Source organism: Sturnira hondurensis, unplaced genomic scaffold (genome assembly GCF_014824575.4).
Source record: "Sturnira hondurensis isolate 20B ecotype Veracruz unplaced genomic scaffold, ASM1482457v3 Scaffold0006413, whole genome shotgun sequence".
Taxonomy (NCBI): domain Eukaryota; kingdom Metazoa; phylum Chordata; class Mammalia; order Chiroptera; family Phyllostomidae; genus Sturnira; species Sturnira hondurensis.
The window spans coordinates 12,804,669-12,810,933 of record NW_028079044.1 but is presented as its reverse complement, the minus strand read 5'-3'; the positions used below and the strand labels follow the sequence as shown (position 1 = coordinate 12,810,933).

General features: G+C 39.7%; 1 pseudogene; it reads left to right on the top strand.

Moving 5' to 3' along the window:
* The first annotated feature begins 1,142 nt into the window (after positions 1 to 1,142).
* On the top strand, positions 1,143 to 4,431 carry LOC118988986 (T-complex protein 1 subunit alpha-like; annotated as a pseudogene).
* The last annotated feature ends 1,834 nt before the right edge of the window (positions 4,432 to 6,265 follow it).

Here is a 6,265-nt window from a genome sequence, read left to right as displayed (position 1 = left end):
TGCCCCATATTTAATGTGAAGGATTAGGTTGTATGACCAGTAAGCTCCATTCCAATTCCATCATTTTAAGATTCTATTATTCCCTTCCTGCCCTGTTTCCAAGTTCTCCCTATAGGCACCCTCTTTTCTTGCCAACTTGTCTGTTATGGATCCTTGTGCACAAAACACATACTCTTACATTCAAGTTTTTGTCTGGCTACCAACTTCCATTGATCAAGGTCCTATTGGTTTGTCAAGGCACAAGAATCAATAAGAGAACCTAGGTAATGGCTCTCCAACAGCATTTGCTACCCACAATATTCATTTGACCTGTAAAGTATTTGGCATCTGTTGCTTCACTTATAATTTTGTTTGTTTCATATATACTTCAAAACTACATCAGTGTATATTTACTTATCTTCATGGCATTTTGCATTTGAATAAGTACTTAGGTTAACAACAGAAAGTTATAACAAAGAAAATGTGTGTGTGTTTTAAAAGATTATTCAAACAATACATGTCACAAATGATAACAGAAATATCCTTTTGTCTTGTTTAAACATCAATACTTACAGCCAGTGTATTTCTTCTGTCATTATTTTAACAAGCACTTATTAAGTCCTACTCTTTGCCATGTATTGTACTTGGTGCTAGGAAAAGTCATGAACAAAGGAATATGGTCCTGGCCTCCCAAAAGTTTACAGTCAGTTGAGGCAGGGAGGATAGATGTTAACCGAGTACTTAATGTTGTAGGCAGGTTTCTAGGATGACCCCAACAGTTTCTAGGTCCAGGTACTCAGGGCCTTGTGTAATTCTTTCCCTTTGTGTCTGGGCTGAACTTAGAACTCACTTTTCATGCTTCTGATGAATAGAATTCAGGAAAAGGGATGAGATACCATGTCCACGATCAGATTACAGAAGACTGTGAGTTCTGTCTTACAGCTCTTTCTGTTATTGGCTCTGCCTCTCATCCTCCAGCTTCTTGCCATTTGGGGAGATTCTCTATGGAAAGGCCCATGTCCCAAGGAGCCAACTGCTCATAAGAAATTGAGGTGACATCAGTTATTAGTGTCTATTGACTTGCCTGTAAGGAAGCTCTGTGTTATATCATTGAAAATCAAATTATTAATACAGATGAACTTAGAAGGGAGTGCCTGATTAATGCTTTTAAGACATTAATGTCATTTAGAATTATTGGAATAAATGGTGATTTCTTTGCTAATATGGAGTAGATGCTGTACTTGCTATTAAATAGGGAGATGTAAGAGGCCAGTCTCACTATGCAGTCAATTCCATTAATATTCTAAAAGCCCATGCAAGAAGTTGAATGAAGAGTATGCCTATCAATGGCTACGCACTTAACTGTGTGGTGGGATCCCAAGGCATACCCAACAGAATAGTTAATGCAAAATTGCCAGCCTTGACTTCAGCCTGAAGAAAACAAAAATGAAGCTTGGTGTACAGGTGGCTATTACAAACCCTGAAAAACTGGACCAGGTTAGACAGAGAGAATCAGTTATCTCCAAGGAGTGACTCAGGAAGATCCTGAGAACAGGAGCCAACGTTATTCTAACCACTGGTGAAATTGATGGGAATTGATTGATATGTGGCTGTGGAGACTGGAGCAATGGTGGTTAGAAGAGCTCTAAGAAGGGACCTTAAACACATTGTTAAAGCTTCTGGAGCAACTATTCTGTCAATCTTGGCCAATTTGGAGGGTGAAGGAAACCCTTGAAGCTTCTTGTTGAGAGAAGCAGAAAAGGTAGTACAGGAAACAATTTGTGATGGTGAACTGATCCTGATTAAAACCACTAAGGCTTGTACATCTGCATCAGTTATCTTATGTGGGTCAAATGATTTCATATGTGATCAGATGGAGTATTCCCTACATGATGGTCTTTGCGTGGAGAAGAGAGCTTTGGAGACAAAACCTGTGGTTCTGGGTGGAGATGCTGTAGAAGCAGCCCTTTCCATATACCTCAGAAACCACACAACCAGCATGGGGTCTCTGTGTTACAGAACAGGAGGGCTGTCCCTGAGTGGGTCTGCCTAGGGCCAGCCAGTAGTGTATGGCTTCTTGACTTCATGTAGGAAAGATTTCACAATATAAATCCAGGTGACTGTGAAGGTGTATTTATTAAAGCCGGAGACAGTAAAACAAGGAGAGCCTAGGCTGGGCTGCCTTAGCTCACTGGGAAGTCCGAGAAAAGGAGACCTTGAGGACAAGTTCAGGGGATTAATCTTGGAGGAGCTGCTGCTGCTCACTGCTCCCCTAATTGCAAGTCTTAGAGTCCCTTACAGTTCAGGAGATGCATGCCTATTGGGGAAGAGGTGAGGGAAAAAGAGGGGAAAAGGAATGGTGTGTACGGCTCCCCAGAGGGAGAGTACGTGCATTGGGTCCTTCATCTTGAGGCTTTTATCTCTCTCATGCAAGCAGGAATCTTAGGGAGGTCTAGGGGAGGGTGTCAGCAGAATATTTATCAATTTTCTAGGTATGGTCTTTCAGGGTCATGGTCTCCACTGACTGATCAGTGCCAGGGCAAGAGGTTGTTAGTCACTATAGCTGGTTCTGATGTAGCCCACCTGGTTTTGCTGCTTTTCTGGGCCTGGAGCTGAATACAGCTGAAGCCTAGATGTTATCTCTAGGGAGGTGAACTTCTGTATCTAGCTGTAAATTGCTTGCCCATTTTTGTTTAGCTATTTCTCTCAGCTTCCCTCTTCCACTTGCTAAGGAATTTTCTTGAGTTTTCATTATCCTATTTCATCTGGAACAGCTTGCTATTGCAGTCTACAGAATCTATTCTTGTTATTCCTAATACACTGGCAGTTAAGGCTGCCCAAGACTCCACTGATCTGGTTGCAAAGTTAAGGGGTTTTCATATTGAAGCTCAAATTAACCCAGGGTGTAAAAATCTAAAATGGATTGGTCTTGATCTGGTCAATGGAACTTGAGACAACAACCAACCATAGTTAAAGCTGAGTCTGAATTTGCAACAGAAGCTGCAATTACCATGCTCTGAATTGATGATCTTATTAAATTACATCCAGAAAGCAGAGATAATGAGGGAGATTATGAAGATGTTTTTCACTCAGGAGCCATCAGTGATCATCTCTCTTCTATTTATAACATTGTAAAATGCAGTTGTCTAATGCCTTTCATGTTATACATTAAAGTACAACAAGCTGTCAAAAAAGTTACATCAATAAAAACCCTTTTTCCAAATAAGGTAATATTCACAGGTTCCAGGTATTGGGATATATCTTTGGGGGGCTACTATGTAGCCCCCTGTATCTAGTTTTGTTTATTTCTCATGAAGATTATAATTTCTTTCTGTTGTCCTGAAGTTTTCAGTCAAGTGAGGTCAGATCTAGTCTTATTTTGGCAAAGAGACTCATTCACTTGAGATGAAATTGTCAACAGCAGTCCAGCTGAATGTTGAAGTTAGTGAGAGGAGACCTGAAGAGAGGGAAGCAGTGGGCCAGAGCAAGTCAGACGGCTGAGGTGTCAACAAAAAGCAGTTTAGACATGTGGAATTTGTCAGCATTTCCCAGAGACACTCATATTAGAGAACCCAATAAACAACTGGACTTCCTGCCACTTCATAGGATGTGGAGGGTGTGCGAGCAAATTATTGCAATTTGGGCATTTAAAGGAAATGTAGTTAACCCCTGACTTTGGGAACTACTAGGTTACATGGATTTCCAGTTTCTCCATTTGATAAAATAAATAAAGATAAGCATCATTTTAAGGGCTTCTTTTGATTAAAAATACTCAATTTTATCAAAATACTCAATTCTGCTTTGAATTGTTTGTTCTTTTATATTCTCTGCTGTCTGTCCTATGAAGCTTCTTTCTTTCACTACTGGACCCAAGTGACCTTTCTGCATAGTCAGAAGACAGGGCTGATTACCCCATCACAGAAATGAAGCAGAAAAGTACATGGCTTCAAAACAGCTGACACCCCACAGGATTTTCTTAGTCTTTTTCCAAGAATGTATTTTGACATTGGATAGAGATTATCCATGTGGACCTTGGTCACTCTCCTTACACTATTGCAGGGTGTGTATGGAGCAACTCTATCCAAGCCATTTAAACACACATTGGATTTTTGTTGTTGTTCTTAATGAAGTGTCAGAATCAGTTACATGTAAAGCAATTGTTCAGTTTAGGGCAATGGAGATGTGGAACACTACTATAACCCATTAAGAACAATATTTACATTATTTGTGATAGTTCTCTTAATATTCTTATCTACTAATTCCATCATCTATCATTTCTGGATCTGTTTCTATCAACCAGTTTTTCTCTGGGCATGGGTCACATTTTCCTGGCATTGAATGTCCAGTAATTTTTATTGAATGTTGGATTTAAATTTCACATTATTGAATACTTATTTCAGTAAATTTTGTTTAACTTTGTTCTGGCAGAAAGTTACTTGTAGATTAGCTTGATCTTTCCTAGGCTCCCTTTGAAGGTTTTCTTGGGACCTGTCTAGCATAGCCTTACTGTAAATCAAATTTAGCCCCACTGGAAAGGTTTGACCTATCTGGGGCCACTTCTAAACTCCTCATATATCCAGCAAGGTATTTCCAATCTGCCTGGTGGGAATCTGATTTAGTCTTAATCCTGAATGAGTTTTGGGAACTATTTGCCTTACAGTTTCTGAGTACCTTGTTTTGCCAGGTATAATACACATTTTTTCCCCAAATATTTGAGGGAAAAATAAGGATGTACATTATATACAGGTAGTACTAATTCAGTATCTGTATAAATGTTTTTAATTCTTTTTCAAAAAATTTTTATTTATTTATCTTTAGAGAGGAAGTGAAGGAGAGATGGAGAGAAATATCAATGTATGGTTGCCTCTCGTGCATCTCCTTCTGGGAACAGGCCTGCAATCCAGTCATGTACCCTGACTAGGAATCGAACCGTGATCCTTCAGTTTGCAGACCCTCACTCAATCCACTGAACTACACCAGCCAAGGCTAATTTTTTAAAATTTTATTTATTTATCTTTTAGAGGGGAAGGAGAGAGGGAGAGAAACATCAATGTATGGTTGCCTTTCCTGCATCCCCTGCTGGGAGTTGGCCTGTAGGGAACCAGCCTGCAACCCAGGCTGGGAATCAACCGCAATGTGCCCTGACTGGGAATCGAACCGCAATCATGTGGTTCACAGGCCTGTGCTCAATCCACTGAGCTACACCAGCCAGGGCATATTTTTAATTATTTTATTTATGCTTATGCATTAAAATGATACCCATATGCAAAGTAATACCCAGGAATATGATAACCAGGTTTGTTTCTAAATATAAATAAATAAATAACTGAATTTAAAAATTAAGATGAAAAATTTCTTTCCTGAAAGTTTGGGCCCAAAATGTGCGTGCACATTATACATGGGAGCACATTATACACAGCAAAAATACAGTAATTGTTCTTCCTCAGCTCTTTGCCAGCCTCAGGGAGTTTCATCCTCTGTATGTATAGATTGATAGCTAATGTCTCAAAAGAACCTCGATTTCTTGATCTATTTTTTTTGCAAAACTCCTTTCTCTCCACTATTAATGATCCCTGTTTCTCAACTCAGCAAAATTTCTAGGCTCTGTTTGGGTTCCCTCTTCCCAAGCCATTGCCAAGAAATTACTCCCAAGAGTAAAGTCAGGGCAATGATAGATTTATCTTTTTATTTTTATTACATTTTTTATTGTATTTTTCCATCACCACTTATATTCCTTATCCATTACCCTTGGATATCATAGTACTGCATTATGTGGAGGGCCAAGCAGCATACTGTGTGCCAAGGGAGTTGGAAGCAGGCCTCGGGTTCAGCACAGCTGCCCTAGGCCACGGAAGACTGCCTGATAGATTGCTGTAAGAAAAGAATGACTTGGCTGCTTGCTATATCACTGTACCAAGAAGCAACAGTAAATGTTCTTAAAAAATAAAATGTACCTAGCCTTGCGGTTTGCCCTTCTCACACTCTGCTTCTATATATACAGCCTGATTTCACCAATAAACAGTTCCTTCCTCTGCATCCCAGAGAAGGGACTCTACGTGACCCACCTTTGACTCTGTCTCTTTATTGATCAATCCCCCATTACCTTCCCTCTGGACCTGACAGATCTAGCCATGCTGGTTGCAGCAGCATTATCTATTACCCAGTGTCTGAAAATAACTGTTTCATTTTTTTGTCGAAGTATATAAATTTTTTCCTAATAGGGAATGAGAAGTGCAGATCTGTGCAGTTACTATTTTAAGGACCACAGTCATACATTCATACTCCC